The 25,533-nt window shown below is 39.2% G+C and overlaps 1 long non-coding RNA gene across 5 annotated transcripts in view; it reads left to right on the top strand.

The window, feature by feature from the left end:
* LOC120566461 overlaps positions 1 to 22,749 on the top strand; it is an 82,334-nt gene extending 59,585 nt beyond the window's left edge. For 3 of the 5 annotated variants that reach the window (XR_005640404.1, XR_005640402.1, XR_005640403.1), the window contains exons 2-7: positions 3,205 to 3,315; positions 5,210 to 5,351; positions 6,247 to 6,359; positions 6,785 to 6,883; positions 21,750 to 22,001; positions 22,084 to 22,749. This is a non-coding gene — a long non-coding RNA (uncharacterized LOC120566461). The remainder of the gene's footprint in view (positions 1 to 3,204; positions 3,316 to 5,209; positions 5,352 to 6,246; positions 6,360 to 6,784; positions 6,884 to 21,749; positions 22,002 to 22,083) is intronic. The other 2 variants (XR_005640405.1, XR_005640406.1) reach the window with 1 other exon arrangement.
* Positions 22,750 to 25,533: the final 2,784 nt, after the last annotated feature.

Here is a 25,533-nt window from a genome sequence, read left to right as displayed (position 1 = left end):
TTTTAAATCAGATTTTCGTTTTTTGGGGATACAGGTGTATTTGCAACAAGGTCACGCGCATTCTGTCTTTCAATGAGGCGCGTCCTTGAGTGTTTTTTCTTGCACTTTAGGTCACTTTGCGGATTTTATATCCTATTAATCAACTTTTATATTTCCACTCGATTCTGTCTTTCTGTCACTCAATGCACAAATATACACACACACACACACACACACACACACACACACACACACACACACACACACACACACACACACACACACACACACACACACACACACACACAAACACACACAAAAACAAAACATCTTAACCTCGAAGGAAAGCAAGCTGCAAACACAAATATGTAGCCTCAAAACAAGTTTGTATTGTCCAAACACTAATACATAAAAGCTCAATTATTATTACAATTATTCTATAACAACACTTACATTTACTCTAAAAGGCTTTTACATTCAAATAACTGAGCTTTTCACTTTGAGTCTGAATTCATATTTTTAGGATTTCACTGATCAAAAATCACAATACTACTAAGAGAGGACAGATATGTGGTGTTCTATGTAATGTGGCTATTACTTAAAGTTGAAAAAGTTAAAAAAAAAAAAGCAAAAAATAAAATGAGAGAGGTTAGTTCTTCATTTTTTGTGTGCACACACTGCTAATAGTAAAATGTTTGCTTCACTCCACCTACGTTACAGTTTTGCTGGCATATTTGTTCATGTTTGCTTGTTTATTGTGTTCTTGAATGTACATTTCAACCAACGCCTCATTATTTTAGAGGAATAAGCTGACTAGATTTCTGTTTGAAGCCTGCCTGTTCCTCAGCAGAGCTTGAATTCAGTTTCACTGTTAGTCCTGGAGCAGAGCTAAACTCCTCCGTAGTGAGTTATTATTGTCATACAGCTCATTCTCCCTGTTTCCTGTGTCAAACATTACACCTCTGTCTAACAATATTAGTAACTTAAAAGGGAGAGTGATTGGAAACTGAGTGAGCAGGTTGAAGTACAGTTATTAGACCATTTTATGGCGTGTAGCTGAAGATGATGTACCCAGTGAGTGTCTGTCCTCGTCTCGCTCAGAAAATTACTGCAATACCTTAATTATTAGGGAGATCAGACAGGTCACAATTATGATGAATAAGGTAATGAAATAAAGCCTCTGCCAGTAGCAAAGCTTTTGTACCTATATGTATGGATGTCAGCATTTTGCATCGGGATGATGACTGCTATTATATATGCTATTTGTTTCACACATATCAAAAGGAATTCAGGTCAAGAGTGCGTTCATTTTACATCTCTTTGAAATATATGCTTACAGTGATCTGACAGCTAACTAGCTGTAAAAAGGATGTTCCTTATTCCAGTGAAAGGATTTGATGGAGGGGCAGTTGTCTGGATGGCCACAAAAATACATGGAGTGAATGCTCCAAGACTGCATTAGATGTTTTCCTTCCAGTGTCAACCATATTAATACACTTTCGGGCACTTTAAAAGTTCAGAAGACTTTGGTTATTGTGCTGTTATAAGACAAATTGCTAGGTAGATAGGACCACAAGACACTCATATTATTTTTACATTTTTACATTCATCCTTCTATATTCAAACAAACATTTCAAAATAACAATCATCCCAAAACGGTTTTAATTCTCATATTTTTGAGTGAAACATTGCTCTGTAAGCACATTTTACGTGCTCAAATTGTAATTTTTCTCAATATTTTGCAAAGCTGTGATGAAGTAGTTTGTGTGTTGTGTGCTGGTTAAAAAGTACATGTTGCGCATGATATTTATGAGGATACATCTTTAGGGACAGTCAAGTATTTTTAGATGATGCCTTTTGCAAATCCCTTTTGAGTATCACTGCAGTAAATTTCCGCTTTTAGCTTTCCATGAGGCATCTTGCTGAAAGACATCCATAATTTTCAGTACCTGGATTTCCGTTTTGATAAAGACAACAACTACATAAGTCTTTTTTATTATTTGTTTAATGAGTAATGAATGTGTATCTGATAAATACTGCTGATTCAGTGCTGCTCAGGTCGTTTCAGATAATTATTTTCCTTGAGTTGAAGATGTGGTAAGTGGTGTGATATGGTCTAAGATAGATCATTTCAAGTGGTTGATGTTGTAAAATATTTAAGTTGTGAAGTGCTTCTTTCTTCCAGTAAATTGAGGTGAACAAGGTTGGCTTTGATCAGAGTACTTTAATGATGTGATGACTGAAATGTATGAGATATCTTTCTCTTGTATTGCAACCTTATCAATAGCTTGCATCAAATGTTTTTGTTACTGTAGTATCAATGCTTTTAGAGGAATCTCAAGATATTCTACCTCAGAGCTCATCTTCTAAACCCCAACTATTGTATGCATTGCCACATTCTGCCCCTCTGTTCTCCATTTCTAAAAATAGTAAATCTCTTCACAGAAAACACAATAGAGGTGATCAAACACTATTTTGTGCATAGAGAAGCATCTGATTTTGCAATTTGGAACTGAACTGATTTTCCGTTTGTTGTGTGAGGACATGTATGAAGCCAAAAGGCAGCAACCTAAACAGTGAATTTCTCTGACTACAGTGGCCTATGTAATTCTTCAGTTGTGCATTTTTGACCAAGCCGTGGTAATATTCCATATTCACTGAACCCTGCCACACCCTTCCCCCCAGTAATCACAACTGATTAGACCTCCGCTTCCCAGTTTGCCACTTGCCCGCCGCCATCTTTACTCTTGCGCTCTCTGCCTAGCAACAAGCGCTGGCGCCATTTTGGATAGGGTATACAGGGTATACTTATCAATTTAATGTAAATAAATCCATTTCACCTTGGAACACATTGAATTGCCATCTTGCCCCCTCATCCCCCCCCTGCGTTTCTGTTATGCCATACTTGGGTTGAGCCCCAGCTGTGTACCAGGAGGTGGGCTGCTTTTTCACATCAGGGTCTTTGGTGTTATGCATCATCATAACCATGTATGACATATTGCGTAACTTACACTGTGCAGCTCCCATACTTTTCCAAGTACGGTTTAAGCACTCGGCTCGGGCTGGAGAGGCTGTATCAGCATTGACTCGGACTGACCAAGTGCGATTTTAATTGAATCTCTGGCTTTTCCCCCAGCCTCCCCTGGTCAAACCAGTGGTGATGTTGCTCCCCAAGTTGCGTTCTTTTCATCCACCCCTCTGTGCCCCCTCTCCTTTTTTTTCCAGGTCCTCTTGTTCCTCCGTCTCATCTATCTCTATCCCTGCAGCTCCTGGCTATCTTCACCCTCTATGGCTCCTTCATGATGGCCCCCTAATCTCTGCCAGTGTGGTTCCATGGTAAGTTGCCAGATTCTCCTCCAAACATGCATGGAACTTGACTCATATATCTGCTTTTCTATACACTGCCCCTCTCTCAGTGGAAAATTGCAACCCCTCATGGTAAACTGGATGTAGCTTCACTGCTGCTTTAATTTATTTTTCACATTCTCTCCAGTTGGAGAATGGTAGCTACGGAGGGGGTTGGCATTGAAGCATCAGTGATGCTAACAATGCATACTAAGGGCAATTGTAACAATGAAGAACGATTGATTCTAAAGGAAAAGATTGAACAATACATAATGGAACTGTCAATAAGAAGAAACAGTGGAGTGACGAGAATGTGTAGCTCATGTCACTTGCTCTTTTCTGAGAACATTGGTAAGGTAATCTGTTTCATGTCTAAGCCTGTGTTAATTTGACAGCTTGACAATTAATAATCTTTAACGCACCTTCGGAAGCAGGGCTCTAATGTAAGATAATTCAATCATTACAATTATTTGCACATGTTTAATGTGTTTACAAATCATGGAATGGTGAAAAGAATGTGGAGTCCCTGCTCTGTGCTCTTATGACTTAATCAGACTGATCCTTTAGATTTCTTTCTCATCTTCATCTGCAGTCTTCTGATTTCAGCGGTGCCAGCCCCCTGTGTAGTCCAGCCTGCACTAGGGCTTATTAAACTAGGCTCCTATTTACTCTCCCCAATGGTTGCTCCACTGTCAACTTAAGCCCAAGCCCCTTGAACACTCCGCTCTCCCAACTATTGTTGCAGAATTTGCCAAAAACTGAGTATCGCTGAATAGCCCACATGCAGCGGAATAGAAATGCCCCGCCTATCCTCATATCTAATGCATATTTGTCTTTTGATGCATTGCAACTTGCCCCTGTGGATGGTTCATGAAAAGATGTCTTTTTTTTCTTCTTTTTTTCATTTATTATCCATGCCTTACATAACAGATATTTTGACATTTTCTGATGAGCCAGTTTCTGAGATATCATGAAGGCTTTTAATGGTCTCCTATGAGCTGGTAAGCTCACGAGATAACCAAATGACTGACAATGATGATCTCAAATGAAGAATAAACAACAAACTGAGAGGAAAAGATTTTAGATATGGCCTGCTGTATTTGTTGCGTCCTGATGCAATGCAAAAAGAAAATAAATCATATTTTAAAAGTCCCCATCTTTCAAAGTTCATACACCTAAGTTTTTTGGAGGAGTTCGAGCAAGTTGTGTGGGGTGAGCAGACCTTTGAAGATCTTTCAACTCCTGTAAGCTCCAGGCCTATGATGATGCAGTGCCATCCTTTTAAGGGAATGACCATAACTTTGGTCCCCTTGCATCTAATCCCTCCTCCAGACCCTTGTCATCAGAGATCAACCAGGCTGAGCCTTAATGTCCTCCACTTGCTGGCAAGGGCAGTTGGTAGCTTTCATGTATGTGAAGAGCCAGATGAATATGCTTAAATCTGCAGGTAGGAGCAGGAATTGATGCCTTTATCTTAATCTGTGCTTCTTTACACTTCTACAGTATATGATCTTTGTTTTTTTGTTACATTTTTGAAACCTCTGCTTAATGATTCATATTTTATTGAATTCATTTGAAGCGTTTGTTAGAAAATGTTATAAAGGCTTTGATCGTAACGCCTAAAGAGCACAATGCCTTAGATTTTACAAAAACAGTTGCAAGAGACCCTACGTGCCTGTTGCCTTTGCTGTCTCTCAAAACTATCACATTTCATTAGCAACAAATCACTTATGTTGTGAGATACTGCATTTGAATACTTTTTGTATGATTTCTCAAATCTCTGTCCTTTGAGGTTGAACGTAAAAAAAAAGAGATCACATTGATCACAGTCCAGGGTGTTTCAAAGCAGTAAGTAATCGGGAGTGTTTAATTTTATCTGTTGCAGTATGCATTGCAAGGCGGCTGTGTAATCAAGCCTGTGAACTCGACATCTGAAGGAAGGATTCTGTTTCTGATCACATCCCTATTGAAGTCCATCCATTCGATGAACATGGACGTGTTGACACGCTCAAGCTTGCACTACTTGCGTATGTGGCCGTCAAATTAATATGTACTTGACATGATGCTGTATGTTGTCGTCAGCTGATGTATAGCGTTTGTTGCAGTCCTGGGGGCCCACAGGGCCACATTTTAGAGAGCTGTAAGTGTGGACGCACGGCGATCTCACTGTTAACTTTCAGCGTAACAAGAACACCCAAGGGCCTAACTTTACAATGATGGATGTAGGGTAGCGGGGCCCCACACACTTCCCAGGAATTCCCCTTGGGCCTTTTCAATTACAGTTAGACCAGGCTCCGCACTGTGATGATATGTTGCTTTAAGGCCGTGACATTAATGGAGGGGACAAATGTGATTTGGTGTGGTGTTGATCCTAAAGTGCAAGACACAGACAGAAGCACTCTCATGGCACAGAGATAGCAGGAATAAATACAAGGTAACCCATTGTTGCTTTATTTGTTTACAGTCAACAATAAAATAATCCAAACAGACCAAATTGTCATTTAGGTTCCTCTGAAGTGAAAGAACTATTGATGGGAACTGTTTATCATTAGCCATAGGCTAAAGGGAGCACAAGGGGCATGAGAGAGAGTAATTAGCCACTAGTGCTGCTTTGAAGAGCCCAGGTAACAGATTTAAGAGTGGCAAAGGGAAAGTGATAGACTGTCCCTTCATCTTTTTCATGATCAATGAAGTAGCCTAACCTTGTATTGGATGTATGCTATGATATGGTAATTGGGATGTGTAGGTGTGTGTGAGCTCTTTTAACACATTTAACATCAAGAACAGCTGCAGTGTTTTTGTCCCATGGATCAGTACTATGCCAGTATCTCTGTTGACTTAAACCAGTGAAGTTTGCACTCTTCCACAGATGACTTTCAAAAAGAACAAGGCAGAACTGACTGCATCTATTTCTGTCCGCAGGGAATAATCCTGTGTTCGAGGTATCTGGAAGAGGCAGGGGATAAAAAATCCATCACCTATGCAAAAACAGAGCTTTTCATATAGTCCCTTTATTAAAGTGGGATATGGCTGAGGTAATTAGCACTTATCCTCAGCTCCACTCCTTTATCTACATTATCTGTATTGTTGTGGTGTGAATGTCATGGTATTCCTTCAGTTATGTAACAAATTATGCAATACTTCTGTGTAACTGGGGTATGTCTTGGAAATATTGATCTGCAACAAAAATAACTTATTCCCTTGGAAATGCAACGCCTTCAGTATAACAAAACCAAAATCCCCACCCTCCTTTGACAGATATCAGGTCAACAAATGTGGAAGAGAAGAGAGATGAGTTTACTGTGGAATCAGTGACATTCTCGTTTGAAATTGTACAATATCTGAAACATAAGAGCACCAGCATACCAAGCCCAGCTATACATTCATCACTAAAAACTGTACTGTATTTCACTTGATCAAACACATCATTAACTATGCTCTGTACATTGACTTCATTTAGGATGTACCACATTTGAGGGGCCATGAATAATGCCAAGAAGCTTATAGGGAAAAGAAGACGCCACTTCTTCTCTCCAGCTTCCTACCACACAGCTGTATTGTAAGTACAAAATGTTTTGAAATGTACATTTACTTCATTTTATCAACACATAAAGTAAAGATACCAGCCAGTAACATAAACAACCGAGTAATCGGATCAGGAACCAGCGTGGGCTGTTGGTAATACACATGTGAACAAGGTGCCAGAGGCAACGTGAAGTCACTGACATAATTATCTAAACACGCTTTAGTATTCATCTCCATAATAAAAACGGTTGTTCTATGTTGTAAATCCATCACCCAGGATGCCTATATAGATGATATCTCATCTCATATATCAGATATAATGATATTGATTTATGCTGTTTTTTTCTATTAGTTCTGTTTAATGGGTGGACAGCCTGAGCAAAGATGGAGACCAATACATGTCTTTTATTGTCCCCTGAGAAAACCAGATGGGTGAAGTAGTTTGTGTGTGTGTGTGTGTGCGTGTGTGGGTGTGTGTGTGTGTGTGTGTGTGTGTGTGTGTGTGTGTGTCAAAGTTAAGCCTAGGCCACAGCAGCATGGAGGACTGAAGTCCCTGTGTATTCTAGATCACAGAAATTATGAAAGAGTGCTCTTTGATCATTTCCATTTTTAAAATAATTTCCTTTGAACATTTCAAGTCACTTGTGCTTTTATTTATAAAGCCTATTTAGACAATCAAGGGGTTGAAAATAATTAGGCATGCATGCACACGAGTGTGGACATGTATTTCCTTTCAATCAGTTAAAACCAGCTCTGGTAATTAAAGTTCTGAGCTGTTACTCTGCCCAAATAATTTTCTTATTAGCTGCTGCATTCCTCAGATCTGTTGTCAGCAGAGCACATTTTCGTTTGGTTGCTCCTTTTTATTTTCTTCTCTTACAGAAATCCCACTGACCCATATAGTTGATCTCATTTTTGAAGCGTATAATATAGATTCCAAGTTAAGAGAACGGAGGCTCTATTATTAGTCCCATTTGAGTTGCACTGCCTCCTTCTAGGTGTTGCTGAATTCCCTGAGTGAAAGCATTATCATCTCATTTGGGTAAGGGTGAGATTACCTCATGCAACTGAGCTGTTTCATCACAGAAAATTCAGGGAGGCTGCCGACTGTTTATAGGCTGCTGAAGGTAGAGACATTCCAGATACATTTCACAAACATCACACATGACAACTTGTGATGCCACCTTACTGATGTTTCCCTTAAAAGGTCTCTCACTAACAACAACATCCTATTGATCCTCAGCACCATTTTAACAACCTCCTCACACCTTCTCACACATACCGACCTGAGTGGGTATGGATTGAAAATGTTAGCAGTTAGCAGGCTAGCTTTGCCAACACATCATGGTTGTCAATTAGGCCCAGTCTCTGTGGGATCAGCCCAAGAGGAGTCTTGCGCAGGGAGAGTGTGATGAAAATCAGCAGTGTAAATAACGTGTGCTGAATTAATATGCAATACTTACATTTTTGTGCTGATTAAAAGGCTGTGGCACATGATGAGCTATCAAAACAAGAAATAAACTACTCGGATTAGAATTCTGCTTTTAATTGGATAGATGAAAGGAGCAATTAGTTGCAGTTGAGTAAAGTTGTTTTTTCCCCTCTCCAAGTCAGTTCGTCCTCATTTATTAGAAAAAGGGAGAAAAAAGACAATAATGCATTTGAACCATAATTCAGTTTCCGTCTTCATTTTTGGGCTTTATTTACACTCAGTGGCTACTTTATTAGGTACACCTGTGCAATCAATCCAACAGCTCTGCCATCTATTCTACCTTTTAAAATTTGTAAATTCAAAATACATGTTTATTACTGAGGTTGTAGTCAAAGGTGGTGTTGCACTGGGCTACATTATACTGAGAGGTGTTGACAGGTCTAATTTGTGTCCTCCCTATTTACAAATGAGGGAGGCAGAATATTAGAAACACCTTTGAATATAATGGACCTTTTTCACAGCAGACGTTTTGACTTGTTATAGTAGGAAAAGCACAGCTGAAATTGATAACCTTAACGATGGCTCAATTCCATCAAGTGTCCCAGGAAGCTATTTCAGTGAGTCAGCATGCACAATACCAGGGCCTCTCCTAAGTGGAATGCAGCCATCATTAATGGTTTTGAATACACCTGTGCTTTTCCTACTATGACATGCCAACATGTCTGCCGTGAAACACCACCAACTATAACCTCACTGCTAAAACATATAATTGAATTTACACCGCACCTTTGAACACAATAAGCATCATAAAAGTAGACTTCATGACAGCACAGCTGTATTGGATTGCATTAGATTGTACAGGTGTGCTTAATAAAGTAACCACTGAGTGTGTTTTTACTACTTATTGTGATGATGGTTCTTCTCCCTGTTGTTGTGATATTAAACCGTGCTGTAGAGGCCAGAGGGTCAAACACTGCATCCACCATGAAGTTGCACCTATACAAGCAGGTTTGCTTTTTTAGATTTTAAATAGTTAGCACATAACACTCAGTTGCTAGTGTATTTGGTACATCTATCTTAAACTAATGCAGCTGACACAATGGAAAACCCATACTTTAAGCATTTATAGGCAGTATATAAAGTTTTAATAAATGGTGTATAACACATGTAATGTAGTATATACCAACATTTTTAAACGTTGATTAATCAACACTTTTTGGCAACAATTATAACTTCTGCTCTGACATATTTTATATTATAATGTAATACATTATAACTGTTTTTACTGTATTCAGTCACTCATTATCTGTTTATACAGGAGCCTCCACTTATGGGAGCCCATAGAAAGAGTTTTTGATAAATGCAAAACTGATGTACAACTGCATTATAGTGTGCATTTATTAAATGGTTATATACTGCTTATGAAGGCTAAATAGGGAGCCATAAAGTGTTACCAATGCAACTTTGTGGTCATATTGGAGGATGTACTTTGTAGTGCTGTTTCGTTGTATTGCATTTCATTGAGAGGTGTTTCTAATATCTGTGCCTTTGTTGATATAAATGTGATATTGCAAAACATTAGAAACACCTCCCAGTATAACGCACTGCAACTCAAAAGAACAACAAACTACAGCTTTCAAAATGACCATAACATTGAATCAACACCTCTCTAATAACCGTTACAACAAAAAATGAACACTATAACCTGTATGAAGTTATTATTTACTGCAGGGCTGTATTAAGCTGAGTTTGAGCTTTGCGTAGCTAAAAAACTGACACCTGAGTGTACATGCTTTATGATAGTCTTTTGAAATAACAAAAACTACAGGTGTAGTGAGAAAGTTGTTTCAATTTCTCTCTTTCATTCTGACTTGTTTGCCTCCATCCTGCTCAGTCAATATATGTCACATCTTGTTTATCCTGTACATTTTTAGCCTTGAGGCACTTATTTTACAGTTTCAAATGTGATGTGGTAGCTGCTGAGGGTTTGAGGGGCAGGGCTGCTTTGCGGTTTCCTGTTGTGGGAGAAGGGCCGAGATGATCAGTAGTGTCACTCTGCTATTGCGCCAACCTTACTCATCAATCAGAAATCAAAGCTTTGACAGTTGCTAACATTAAAGGGCTTCTGCTAGCGTGTCCTGTGCCAAGAGGCCTCTTTCTGCTGAGCATATTAATATACTGTAGGTCACAAGGCTCATCAGTGATCATGAAGGGAAGGATAGATGCTCCTGAGCCACACCAGGCACACGTCTAGTCAATATTCATTCTGCAATATACAGTCATCAAAGACAGTGCAGTAGTGGACCACTGGAATGATTGAAGTGGTTAGACCCACTATTTATTTTTATATCTACCAGGATTTTACAGTTGTCGAATTTTATATAAAAAAACAAGATAGAGTTTCATTCCGGCAAAACATAAATTAATAAATAATACAATAATTGATACGTTGTTAAGGTTTCTTATATATACTGATTATTTGTTCAAGAAGGACAGCTTTACTTATTGTTGCATGTTGCCTAAAGGCCTGCAGACATGTTTGTATTTCTGGCTGATTTAGAAATTCAGCTTAAAAAATAAACCTAAAAAAAAAAAAATCCAATAAAGCCAACCATAATATCACAGCTGCCAATTGCAGGCTGCGTCAAAACCCCCAAACTTTTCATCCCGATTTCACTTATCTGCGTTTAGATGTGCTCACCACCTTCTTTCTCCGCCTCTTTTGTGATTTTTGACTCCAGCAAGATGTCTGTTTATCTGAACAACTAGGAGAACTTCAACTGAGTCGTTAAAATGTCAAGGAAGTCGGGTTATCAATCAAGCAAACTACTGTAACTCTCTTTGATCTGCTGCTTTAACCACACATTAATAATCACATTACGTTACGTTTTTTATTTTTTGGCAGACTGACATTTTAGTCCATTTTGGAGTAAATTAAAGTATTAACATGTGAAATGTGTGTAATGTAAATTTAAAGTGTGCATAGCATGTTTATTAGATTTTTTATTACTACTTCTACAACTTCTATCAGTGACTGTGGCCATTCTGCTTATCAGAAGTTAAATCTTCTGTATAATATGTGTGCCTGAAAATGCACTGCATACTGCCGCTTTACAGCATCACCAGTGTCCAGTGACTAGTGCTGTTTTGCAAGGGTGGCGTCTGTCAAAATGAGATGGAGCCACAAATCCCCAGTTAGACAAAATATGTACAACATAACATGCATGTTTCATGATGTCAGTGACAAGACATTCTGAGTTGGCACCATGTCCTGAGCAATGTAGTTTATGCCTTTACCAGTATTTAGAGTATCTTAATTCTTATGCGGAGATTGTGATTTAGCCTTTTTTTGTGTGTACCAGGACATGTTTATTGGCTAATAGGCCTTTGTTAGTAGTAGTCTATTTATTTAATACAATTGTAGTGTGAACAGAAGGAATAATAAACAGGCTGACTAAACATACGATTCTTCTTTTGGGCTGAGAAAACCCTGTGTAAGGACACAAAAGGGGGACGTTTCCACTGCGGAAAGTAAATTCTTTTGAAGTGGAACTAATCATCTGAGGGATGGTTCTCGTTGTCCTAACAACGCAGCTGAATTGGAATGAGCCTTCTTTTTTGTGGAAGATATGTTTTCTTTTTTTCATTCAGAGCTGATGATGATAGTAGTTTCACGCCCTGTCCACCCACATTGTCCGTCCAAACTTCTTTGCAGATAAGTCTTTACTTGGAGACGCCGAACACACGGCGGGTGACTCTTAGTCTGTGACGTCAGCCCCACTCCTCTGTCTCCCAGTCTTTACGCTTTTTAATACCGTTAGAATGAAAAGGGAATCTCACAGCAAATCCTCTCCAATAACAGTTCTTTCTTAGAGTGTGAAAAGATCAAGACTACTCCTGTATCATAATGTACCGGTCACTCTTAAGATAATACTGGTCTAATGTTTAAACTTTTGGTTGCTTTTAACAAAATTAAGAGTTAAATGTGTACAGTGTACACATTTATCTTCTTTTTTAAATTTTTTTTAAATATGGCTGTAGCTATGTTATTTTATACACCTATGGACTAGTTTTTTTTTCTTACTCTAATTTTCTACCTTAAATCTAACTGTGAGCAACTGCAACTTAACTACAACTTAATTTCCCTGAGGGGATCAATAAAGTATTCTGATTCCAATTTAGATACATTGTCCGTCTTAGGATGCTCTAGGTTTTCTTAGTGTAGAAATTTGTCATGAAAATAGTCCAAATATTCTGCAGTAAGTGGCTTTAATGCTCTTGTTTCTTTTTATTATATTAGAATATCTTGAATGCAGCAGTTACAGCTACCATTGAAGGTCCATACACTGATGTTTGTGTTTTATTTGTGTGAAAAAAATCCAAACTAAAAGCTACAACCTTAAAAAAAACGACAAAAGCTGCAATTTTAAGTTGGATTCATTACTTACTTCTCACAAATCAAGATATTAAATTAATAATCTTAAATCATTGTGTAGTTTTTATTACTAGTGGACAGAACATGGTCGAAGGTGTATATGACTTTTTTTTTTTCTCATGTCAGTGTAATTAACCTCTTAAAGATTTATAAAATGAAGAAAATAAAATAAAAGACCTGTTAATGTTTGCATGCTTTATACTCTGAGTGTAAACCAAATCATATAGGTCTAAATTAAGTCTATGTAGAGCCAGTTATTGTTGAGGCTATAGCCAGTCATTTATGAGACATTAAGTGAACTATTCTTTCCCTACACGCCCGTATATTACTACTTCTATTAGGTTGTAAAAGGTTGCAGCAAAGTGAACGCAAGAGACGGACTATAATGTTCTTTTTACTGAAGATAGTGCATGCCATTTACAAACCAAGTAAGCAATTATTGGCTGGAATGATGAGGTCTCTGATTCACTGCGACAACTCCATTGTCTCGAGCTGAAGGGATGTAACTGTGTGCTCCAGCTTGAGTCCAGGGTCTCCTCATGCGCCCTCAGGGAATTAAGAAAGGTAACTTTGCCTGTCTGACCTCAGACTAAGAGAATTCCAATCTCTTACCGTTACTAAATCTTTATCTTCACACAGGCTGTATAGCTTCGCCTCTCTTGAGTTATAAACTGTCGGCCTTTCTGCTAGTCCCATAGTCATCCAGCCGTTTTATTGTCTCAGTGGGGGTACAGAGTTCAGGCAGCAGTCATCCCCAAAAACAGAGGTGAACTGTTTAGAGAAGCATCTTGGCTACTGTGCTAACTTATCATTCAGACCTGTCAAGGCTTTGAAGGAGCACAAAACAAACACAGGGTGGATTCTTCATTGTATACTAGTTGTAGATTTTAGTGCGCAGACACGTTTGTCTAACTAATAAACAAAAGCTCTTGTTGCACTTGTTGAAAGTAAAAAAAATATTGACCTCTTTATCTCAAACAAGCAGATAATTTGTCCTTTGATACACCATCTTTACGGTGTAAAGATCATTGGAATGGAAATGTTAGCATAAATTATCAATCAAATGTAAATGAACCATAATTAACTTTTAACATCATCAGATCAGATCTTATGAGCTTATTATTATTGGATGACTATATTTGTAATATTCATACTTTTGCATGGCTCTATTCAAATCTTTCCTACTGTGTTTTCATACTTATTATATATTCAAACTTCTGATGGCTGTATAAGTCTACATTATTCATAAATTCTCTAATAGATGATTTATGAATTTTCAAAATTTGCTGAGATTTATGTTTCAGATGTACGTTATTTTTTTTTTTTAATCAAACAATCTTTCAGCCCTCCAGAATAGCAGCCTGTTGGCAGGGAATTCCTAAATGTAGCCAGAGATTTAGCAAACAAATTAGACCCAATATGAGTCTGTGTTGATAACTATAGTAAAGTATTTGTATTAGAGAGGCAGGTGGCAGCCAAATGAACAAAGTCGTTTCGTTTCAAAGTCATAAATCTACAGGATATTCAGTTGATGCTACAGCTTTTCACACACCAATTAAAGTGTATTTTGACTGCTGATGCAGGATTTAGTTGCAGTTTGTTCACAGTGATGTCACGCAGGGGTGGATCTCTGGTTGCAGTGACAGGAGGAGACAACTCTTGTCTTCTGAAGACAATAACAGCAGGATTAGCCTTGACTTTTTTCTTTAATTGTGAAACAAATGGATGTTGAATCTGTTTGCCACTGTCTGTTCTACACTGCCTATTTCTCAGCTGAAGCTTCAAACGTGCACGCACGCACGCATGCACGCACGCACATTCTCACACACACACACACACACACACACACACACACACACACTATTACTGACTGGAGCAGGTTAAGGCAGGACACAGCAGATAAGCTCGTGGCACACTAGAATGTAGGCCACTTTTAGTTGGTTAGAAGAAAATCAGCCCTTTAGAGGATACAAACATAGAATCCTCCAAGAACTTAATTTCTTCTTTCCAGTATAGCAATTGCCTCTTTTAAAGCCATGGAAAGCACACTGTACTGTAAACATTGATGAAGAGGCTGATGTCCTAGAAATGCAAAATGGTTATAGCAATGCCCAGGAATTATAGCGATGCCCAGGACTACGTTTTCTTAACAGAGCAATTGGTCAGTGGTGTTGTATTATCTTCATATCTTCCAAATATCCATTGGCTTGCTTTGTCATTTCTACATGCCATGTAGTAGCTGGTTGCCATTGTCATCATGGCAGACTGGGAGCCGGGGAGAGGACGCCAGCGCTGTGCCAGTTGGCTGAAGTAGTGAAAACACAAGGCAGACACAGCACCATTCTAATCTTTATCGTTCCAGGCACGAAGGTCACTTTTGTGGCGATTGCTGTTTTTGTGTCCCATTAGTCATAAGACAGATTCCGTATACTATGTATGGATCTATAAATCTTCCTACAGTAGACCATAACTCTTACTGCTTTTCATCATGTGTGTATTTAACTGAGTTAAGTATGAGATTCAGCCCATGTACACCATTAAAATTAAAAAAATAAGGGAAAATAGATTAAAGAGAAGTTATACAGACAAGTTTATGTAATACTGGGTAAGCTAGAGCCACTCAAACAGGACATGTACAATTATATTATAAGGATGTAAATGCACATCTAACTTGTAACATTTCTCTTGCTTTTTTGCAAGAGTTATATAATGACAACAGATGGTAGGGATGTTGTTTTTTTATTTGAGTGACAACTATTCCCCTATTCTGTTAAAACCAAACAAATGCTGCTTTCTTTTTTGTTGTGCTGCATTCACTGTAGCTCTCAACAACCTTAAGTTATTCTATAGCTTTATCAGTTTTCATGCGGCTCTCCAGCCTGTGGACCTATCCTCCTGGTGGTGCTTTGCTTGGTAGACAATAGTCCTGCAAATATCAGGGGCCAAGTCATTATCTCTTGCTCAGCAGGTGTAGACATTATTGGAGTGTTGAACTAATGATATGTAATGAGCTCTCTGTGACACATGTCTAGCCATGTCTTACTATCATGGGGCCCATTAATAGATAACAGCATCATAATTAGCTTCGTTGGGAAGCCAAACCTAAGCTTATAAATGTAACAAACTAAATTTAAGTTGCGTGTGCAGTTTCACGTGCTGTGTGTTCCTGCACTGGGCCACAAAGTTTATTAATCTGGCTTTTACTGTGTTTTAGTGCATTTAGTTTGTGCATCAACACGGTGATGCTTACATACTGTCAGAGCACTGATACTAAACATAGTCTTCACACAAGTGCCCTTTCTAAATGTGCACATGTGTAATTGTAACGACTTCTTTTTTTAAACAAACACCAAGAAATTTATTCCAGGACTAACAGAGGGGATGAGTCATTATTTGTTAAGTGTTTTCAGTGTACTCAGTAAATTTAAAGCCCAGGACACAAATACATGGCTGTCTTCAAAATTTATATTGGAAATGGTTTTGATGTTGTACCCCACTGCAAACACTTTCAGCCTTGTGCAGGTTTCCTAGCAACAGCAAACAAAGGCAGGACCCATCTCAAGTTTCCCGTGGAGCGGCCAGTCCGGCGTGCCTTTGATCTTGACTGGGAAAATAGCTGAGTGGGCACTACTCGCATTTGTCTTTCATTTACTCCAGCCCCCCCGCCCTCCTCCCAAAATGTTCCCTGAAACAGCCAAATCTTCATCTGTCCCCAGCAACCAACACCCCTCCTGGATAATCAACCATATCGAGGGAAGTCATTGAAGCACTACAAAGTTTAGTCGAAATTGGACGTGTTTTGTTTTGGAGCATAGTCGCTTCCTTTAGAAGGCTATCATTTGTGGTTATGCTGTGTACGAAAGTGAGGTTGTAAACCAAGAGGGTATTTTATCCTTTGTTTACATTGTCTCAATGTAGTCGTACTGCAGAATGTATCAATCTGTGTCCCGGGACTTTGAGATGAAAGCCTTTATAAACACATAACGTACCTTTCACCCTGCCTTTGCAAGTGTTTCTACAGGCCAACCGAAGACTGGGCACACGGTGCAGCTGATGTGTATTTTAAAAGTCGTGTGGCTGCGACAGAGTGCTCCTATTTTGAATTCCACGTTTAAAAAGTAGGCTACACACAGGAAAAATAATATTTTGTGCTCGGTTTTCTACGTGCTTGATAACGCTTTCTAAGTAAGTCCCAGGAATCTAAATATAAATAACTCCCCCATTCAATGCATAAACACGACCAAGGAGAGATAGGGCAATGTGCTGTATCTTAGGGCTATTGAATATTATCTTACTCCAGTGCTTTGCTCTGCTTTCATCCAAAACAGCTCAGACTGCTCTGGAGATTTAACAAATTGAAGTGTTTCACACTGTTTTGGTGTAATTTACAGTAATTGATGTTTCCATCTAGTGCCGAGGCCTTCTAAAGCAATTGCTTGTGTTTGTAGGAAGACATGCAGCCCAGTGGGGTGTATTGACTCAGGCTGTTGACTAATACTGCTCTATTGGCATGTTTTAATGCTCTCCCATTGTTTGACTTAACAGACTCCTCTGTAAAGCTAAAAGTACACCCCAAAACAGCTTAAGATGGGGATCAGAGTATGTTTTATACGTTTTTTTTCACACTGCTTTAGCTTTGAAATGGAAGTAAACAAGTTTTATTTTGGTGTGAATGGGTCATCATGGGTTGTCTAACCTAGTTCTCTAACCATACTTGTGATCTGACCCGTTTCTCCTGTTAATCACAGCAATGATTGTAGTTTTCATAAGAAGAAGAAAACATTGAAACACAATTAGCTTTTAATGACGTGTACAGAACAGCGGTGGCAGGCTGGGTTCTTTTGTTAATAACCCATATTTACTTTAAGAGTAGCCTGGTGTAAGTGTTTCAGCAAACATTCTATATTTTACATTGGTATAATATGTGTTCACATCCTTATCTAAAGTAAAAGTAGGCGTAAAAATACTTCATTTCATAGTCCAAAAGTATTCTCCGCTAAATGTATTTCAATATATAAATAATAATTTCCCTCTGAAATGTAGTGGGGTAGAAGCAAGAAGTTGCACAAAATAGAAATACTCAAGTAGAAGTACCTGTACATTGTAAATACAGAAGTACAGTACTTAAGAACTGTAAGTGTACTCAGTTACTTTCCACTGCTGCATATTCAACATAATAATATGCATACCAGAGATTCATATGAGGTTTGTGTATTTAAAGGTATATAAACAGACATTTAAAAACCAGGCAGGTAGTGTTTTCTTCACCAAATATGTTTTGTCATGAGGGACTCTGATGCACAACATCAGAGATATCATGAGGAATAATAGTATATTATGTGGTGAAATATTTTTGATTGAAAGCTCAGATGCATTTAAAAAGTCAGGGAAAAGCTAGTAAGTGGCCTTTCAGTTGAGAGTATCTTGTAAAACTGTTTCCAAGGTGAAGAATGAACTTTCACGCTCAGTATATTTTAATGATCAACATATTATATTCCATATTATCTCTCAGAGCTATTTTGGCTTTGTGTCTCCTGCCTGTACACCAGCTGATAGCTTTTTTTGCTGCCAAATGTCAGCTGCAATTTAACATACTAATATCACATTTCTGTGAAGGTACGTGTAAACACACACACTGCAATTTGTCAAAATGCTGCAAAAGATTTGACATGGCTGTGTTTTGCTAACAATATTTCGTGTGAGTGTTATTTGTGTATTTTTAAGCAGCCTTTAGAGAGAAGAAAACACATATTTCATGTGTTATAGAGATGCTTGTTTGTGAGGTTAAACTCGTCATAGCTGGATCCTATTTTGATTTGTCAAAGCAGAGCTGCAGAACAGCAGGTTGTTCCATTCCTTCGTTATCCTTGTGAGCGAGTAAGGTTTGGGTTGTTACATGTGAGCGCTACCTTTACCTGCCTGTATCCTCCCCTGCATTCACTTTACACACTGAGAAGTCTTACATTTGTTACCTCACAATATTCAATGCTATGTAGTCGCATTGCTCAGCACAAGACCTGAGGCAGAAAGGTACACTGTGCCAGCATGACACAGGATGGTAAACAAAAGGTTGTGATCTACTACAGAGAAATTGAGGTGCTCAGATAAGCAGACTCGTACCTTTCAAGCAGTCTTGTGACCTGGGAAGGCCATTAAAAGGTTTGGTTTTACCTCTAACCTTCAAAAACTCTTTTCTAACTGAAAGGGTTCTTGTGGGTAGAAAAAAGAAACATTTGAAGCCGTCTCTCTCGCATAAACCCAACGGAACCCATTTTAGCATATTTATTTATAGCGTGTTTCTGATTCAAAATCCTGCGCAAAAAGGTTGTTGTGGCATCAAGGATCATCACATTACCCCTGACAAAAAATAAAGCATGTCTTCATGCTTGTCTGCACCAAACCCCACACAGAGTTCTACCCCTCTGATATAACTGCATGTGCCATCTGACTCTGACAATAATGTTGGGTGGAGAATATATTAATATCCTCCTGAGCCCTAAGCATGCCCATTTACTGTCACCTTTTAATTCATCCGTTTATATGCTTATCAAATATAGGTGTCCTGAAAGGTACTTTATGCTGGAACCATTTCAATATTTAGCCGTACTGTAGCAGAAGGGTGAGGCTAATTTTCTCTGAAAGTATCATATCAGCATATGTTCAGTCATATAAATTTGCCAATTTGCTATTTTTTAAAGGCAGAACTTAAGATGATGTTAATGCTGGCTGAGCTCAGAACGGCCTCATCTGATTCATTTTGGAATTACAGACCCTAGAACTGGTTACTGACACTGTAAATGGAGTTGTGGTGATGGGCAGTGTATCTAGGAAACAAGAATATACTTTAAAGAATATGGGCCATGTTATTTGCATATGAATATTTGTAAAATCTCAGCATGTGAAGACACACGTTTTTTATGATGTTGATATTTTGCGGTTTGTAAACATTTATGTTTCAATATAACTTTCAGCCACCAGTAGCAGCATTGAGGACAACAGAGCATCACCCTGCAGTGCACAACAGAATCTTTAATTTTCACAACAACCATTTAATACAATAATAATTGTATTACCCACAGATTTCTTCTGCTAGGTGTGCTTGTTCTAGCAGAAGACACTTCTTCATCTCCAGTATGCGACCCGCGTGGGACCACAGCATGAGCAATGAGCTCACGATTCAATAATAATCACTTAGATTCCATTTTAAATGGTTGGTTTACCCAAATAACAATAAATAAATAATATTGTTTTCATTTGCCTCTAGCGATTTGTAGCCATGCAATGAGATTTAGCTCTATTTAGGCATGTTTTGAGATATCTATCTTATCTCATTTACATTTAAAGAAAAAAAATGTAAATAAAGCAATGCCTTTTTACAGAAACAATGGCCCTGTTACTCTGTATAATCCAAAAACCTCAAACCCCTGTGAAATGTTTTCAGTGGAACTACTTTATATTGAAGATAGAATAGTCCTGTTCAATCGGTGGAGGCAGAAATCTCTCAAAACCCAGACAAATTAAACCAAAACTATCTATCGCTAGATGTCTTAAGTTTTTTTCTTTTTGTGAACTCAGAAGCCACTCACTGCACCGTAACTTGTTCAGTATTCTGTCCCTCCTGGGTCGACAGACTTCATTCATTACTTGAGAATAATAATCTTGCTTTGATGGACCATATTGTTCCTGCAGTCCTGTGAGTTACCTTAAAGTCTCTGTTCATTTGCAGATGATTTGGTCCCAGTCACTCTACCACCAGATTGCAACAGAGATCAGTTTAATTTTTGTCTGTGAAAGAGGATGTTTCAGTGTGGAGGTGTTTCTAATTTGACATTGCCAAACCCACCTACACTTTAACAATGTGTCATAATATGAGTGTAGACCATTGTAGTGGCAGCTGCAGTTAAGTTTTGCATGACATATAAAACCTATAAAATTATAAAATATGTTAACACCAACTTTTAGAGGGTTAAGCATGCTGTTTATCGTTTTCTGCGTTTCTGGATTTTCTGAAATGTAGACTTCTACACAGAAACAAGAATACTATAGATCATTGAGGTCTGCAATAACTTTAACCTAAGAATATCTTTTTTTTCACCTCCATGGCTCTGTGTTGAGTTTCTTATCCATTTCAAAAAGTTTCCACTGGAATCTATAAAAAATGTGCAATGCTCGCATGGCTATTTAGAGTAATGCAAAGATATATTACACCATCTCAATCTGTGTCAGCCTATTTGCTATATACACTTGGAAGCTGTCAGTGTCTGTTTGTGCCATATAGAATTATCACCTCTTAACTATATGACATTTCTGGAGAGAGAAAAAACAATCATGGCACAGACGGAGTGGGGGTGGGGTGGCATTTGTCAATGCTCTCATTGGGGTTCAAAAGTAGAATGTAAAATGTCTGTCTTTGTCTAATCCAACACGTTTTATTTTTGTAACTGCGAAATCTGTTCAGGGACCCCAACATTTTTTCCAACTGTCAGGGTGTCATTTGTCAGAAAAAAGTGAAACTCATATCCCACCCCCAGTCCTTCTGTATGTTGTGAGGTTATAGCTGTTTCAAACACACAAGGTGGGGGTGTGTGTAAGGGACACACACATTGACATGGCGACTTGTCACCTCAAACACACACACACACACACACACACACACACACACACACACACACACACACACACACACACACACACACACACACACACACACACACACACACACACACACACACACACACACACTTCATGGTCATTTTGCCCTGCAGAAAGTGCTTTCGCTGATCTTCTGCCTTCCTCTTTGACACTGTTATGCCCTGTAGCCTCACCCTCCATCAGTGAACGATGATTTTTTAAGGAACCAAAGCCGTTGGACTAGCAAGAATTGTCCCTCATGATTGAGATGTCATCCTTCAGGGCAGCCCCTTGCTCTTTAGTGTCTCATTTTTTTCTTCCCTCTTCTTCTTGTTCTCCTCCGCCTCCTCCTCCTCCTCCTGCTTCTTCTTCTTTCCTTTACCGATGGTTTCTCTCTGCCAGCAGCCTGCACAGTTAGGCCATCGAGCCGTTAATGAGTCCCAGCACTGATAATGAAGCCACAGAGGTGGTCTGAGCCAGTGTGGCACAGGAGCTGGAGCACAGAAGGAAGGTAGATTAGGATAATTACCTGGCCACGGGGGAACGATGAGTAAGATGTGTCACTTCCTCGATCGACGAAGGAGCAAGTGCGATATAATGAGGTGCAGACACCCTTTGCTCAGAAAGGGAAAAAAAAGAAGAAAAAAAAGAAAAGTGAGTTCCTAATGATCAAAATGTGAAATTATGCATTTTTGATTTTGTTGTGACACTGATTGCGCATTCTCTGTTTTTGCAGGTGTTGTCCACATCCCTCACGTATGTATGTATTTGTTGTTTATGTAGCTGTGCTTTAGGTCTCTCACACATACTGTACGTAAGTCCTAAATATACCCACACACAGAGACTTTGAAGAGCCTATGAGGTCAGGTTTTAAATTATGGTCTGCACCCACACCAAGCTTTCTCTCCCCACTCCTGAAAATCCATTTTCCACACAATGCATTTCAAATGAAAGCAGCGTCACCATAACACGCCTTAGGAAACATTAAGCCATAGTGCAGTACTTTCATGTATGATAGCATAGCCCCTGTATGCTTTGATGTGCTCACTTTTTTAATGCTTTATTAATAATAACACACTGGCTCCTTCTCACACCCACATCAGCTTCTGGTGCTCCTTTTTCTCATCCTGAACAACATCCCTCACTCCTTCCAAGCCTCAGCTCCTTCATCCCTCCCCAGCCCCTGAGCCTTGTCTCAGGATTGGCCTGTTTGTGTTTGGGAGGGGGATTAGAGGGAAGGACATGGGCTTTGAGATGAAGAGAGTGACAAAGACCTATCAGAGGGCAGAGAGTACGGAGCGCTGCATCACCATTGGTTGCTGTGGTAATCAGACACGTCTTCATTTCTTCCAGCCATCCTCTCCGAAGTGCCCAGCTTTCATTTCCACGCCCGGGGAGGGAAGCAGGGAGAGGAAGAGAGGAGGGGGTCAGGATTAGAGTTTCTGTTTGTGCATTTAAGTGTGTGTGTGCACGTGTTTGCTTGCATGTTGTGTGCAGTAAACATCTTAGATATACAGAGGGATGAGCGCGTAGACACTGAGCACTCACCTTCTCAAGGCTGGCCAAAATACAAATGCTGGAACAGTTTAGTGTCGTTCTAGCTGAATGGGATGTTTGACTCATAGATATGTAAAACCTACTTAGGATACAAATTTCTCTCATTATTTTTTTTTCCCACATATTGTGCATTAGTGTCACAGGCAAAGGTACCCCAAAGAACACAAATGCCAATGTTTTTTTTTTTTAACAATTTCAAAGCAATGTCGGCAATTTACTGGATACACTTATAGCAGCCTCTCCACATTCACATGCGTGTGCAGATGTGCACAAACATCTGCTGAATTAATGTCTGCTTTTGTGTTTTCTTTTTATTCTTTGTTCCTGTTTGATGTTTCTTTCCTCTTTCTGTTGTGTAGCATCATTAAATCTTGATGTTTGTTATTATAATTTCAGTCCACAACTTTTGCAGCAGTTTCTCGAGTCATTTAAATGCAATATGTGGTTGTGTTCTGTAAATTAATTATACTAAAGCAACAATTTTCCATTTCTTTCTAAATGTGCTCTGTGCAGCTAAATCTCCAAAAGCTCTACATGGATCTGCATGTATTTATTTTGTCATGTGTACCATACTGGCATGTATGCACACTCACCAATTAGTCAGTGTTATGCAATGTTTTATACACAGATTTGACAGCATTCTGCAGTGGAAATCCTTCCTAAAGTTCTCATATGATGCCTGTTGAGCTTGTTGTGCACCAGACTGTTGTCAGTATTTGCCTGCTTGTTAGGATGCAGCCAGTTGACTCTGGCTGTCTGAGCAGTGATATGACTGAGAGCAGTGGGGCTGGGCCCCAGCCGACTCCGCTCTCTTCCTCGTCCATAATAGACCTGCGTGGTCTGCAGACTCTCTGGGTTCACCTGGCTCCCCTCCCTGCCATCTCTGGCCAGATCAATCGCCTAGGCCGTCCTAGCACAGAGATCAGGGTCATTTTAAAAGGCCTCTTGCCCACTTCCTGCCACCTAGTGTTCCATTTCAGACAAAGGGTACATTTCCTTTCCATTCCCTCCACCCTCCGTTGCCCTTCTGTAAACAGGTTAAGGACATGGAGGCGGTACAGCTCCTCTCTGTGATCTCCTTCAGCCTCCTCCCCAGTTGTCCACAGAGTGAGAGATCAGTTCCATCTAAACACCACATAATCACAAACCCATTTAATGTAAAAAAAAAAAATTGTTGGCCTAAGAAAGCAGACCTCTTTACATGGAAGCGACTTGGTAATTTTTGGTTACCTTTACCTTTGGTTACAATCTTTTTTCATGGACTGGCAGGTGTTGAGTGGACTTAAATCTTGTATACAGTGCATCCATAAAATATTCTACATTAAGTGAGAAAAAACTACACACGGAGCATTATTATTCATTCATATGATATATTTTTATTCAGACATCATTACATTACAGTATGATATAAAAAAAAATAAGGTAATGGTTTATAATGATGCATTAAATTAAGTGAACTTGTTGGCTCTCACTTGAAACATGTTTCATTATTAACTGATCAACAGATCTGCTATGGTATGAATCTCATTCCCTGTTGGTCAAGTCACAAATGGCAGGGCTATTGAACACACATTTTTCTCCATGAGGACTGTTGGACAATTAGCTCCAAGAATACATATTAATCAATCGAGATTTTTGAGTCTGTTTATAAAGCCCAGACATTTTTTTTCCCTCCAATACATTAGCAGATCTCAGTATGTCCGCTACTCTTGTGAACAGGGATGAGAAGGAGATAGAGGGAGAGGAAATAAAGGTCTGATGAGTTTGGCAAAGAGAGGATGGAGGCTGAGACAGATGGCATGAAGTCTGCAGCACTCTGGCGTAGCTCGCCTGGTGCTAAAATCCTCCTCTCTCACATTCCAACAAATCCTACCAGGAGGCTGGGGAGTCTGTCACACCACTCCAAGGATCCACACGGCTCTCTTCACCCCCCTCCTCTCTCCTCCCCCTATTTTGTCGCCCGGGCCCAACCGAGCCTCTGACCACTCTGTATCATATTTTATCCTCACATATGTATACATTCACACATTAACATGTATAGAGGTTGACCATTACAGGCCTGGTACGATAAGAATCACCAGGGGGTGCAGATATGACCAAACACCGTCTGACTGCTCTTATGGAAAGGAACCAGGGGGGCTTAATTGAGAGAGGTGGCCTTTACTGACACTCCAGTATAAGAAATCTTATTCAGTAAACACTAGGCCAAATCACGGGGGAACTGTACAATCCATTTATATCAGAGGAAGAAGACATAAGAAGCTTTTTGATTAGTTTCACCACAGCCCGCATCAGCCCATGGTGTTGAACAAAAACACTGTAGCCCAATCTCAATCCAAACATGCACTTCTCAGACCCATATTCCAAGGCTCCCTGTGGGCATACTATCCTGAAATGGACAGTAAAATGTAACTGTGATTACACACAAAGCACAAAACCAACAACTGGATCATGGGCTCTACGTGACATCTTCATCTCCAAACACTGAAGATATCCTTTGAATTTCTGAAACACACTTTCTTTTACATCTTAAAGTGGTTCATCTAATAAGAACAATCTAATTTATTTTACACTGTGCTCTCTCCCCATGTCTCTTTCTCGCTGTCTTTCTGCCTGCCTTCTGTTTGTT

The sequence above is a fragment of the Perca fluviatilis genome, chromosome 10, assembly GCF_010015445.1.
Source record: "Perca fluviatilis chromosome 10, GENO_Pfluv_1.0, whole genome shotgun sequence".
NCBI lineage: Eukaryota > Metazoa > Chordata > Actinopteri > Perciformes > Percidae > Perca > Perca fluviatilis.
Note: the sequence above shows the minus strand (reverse complement) of the source record. Positions and strands in the feature narration are given on the sequence as shown.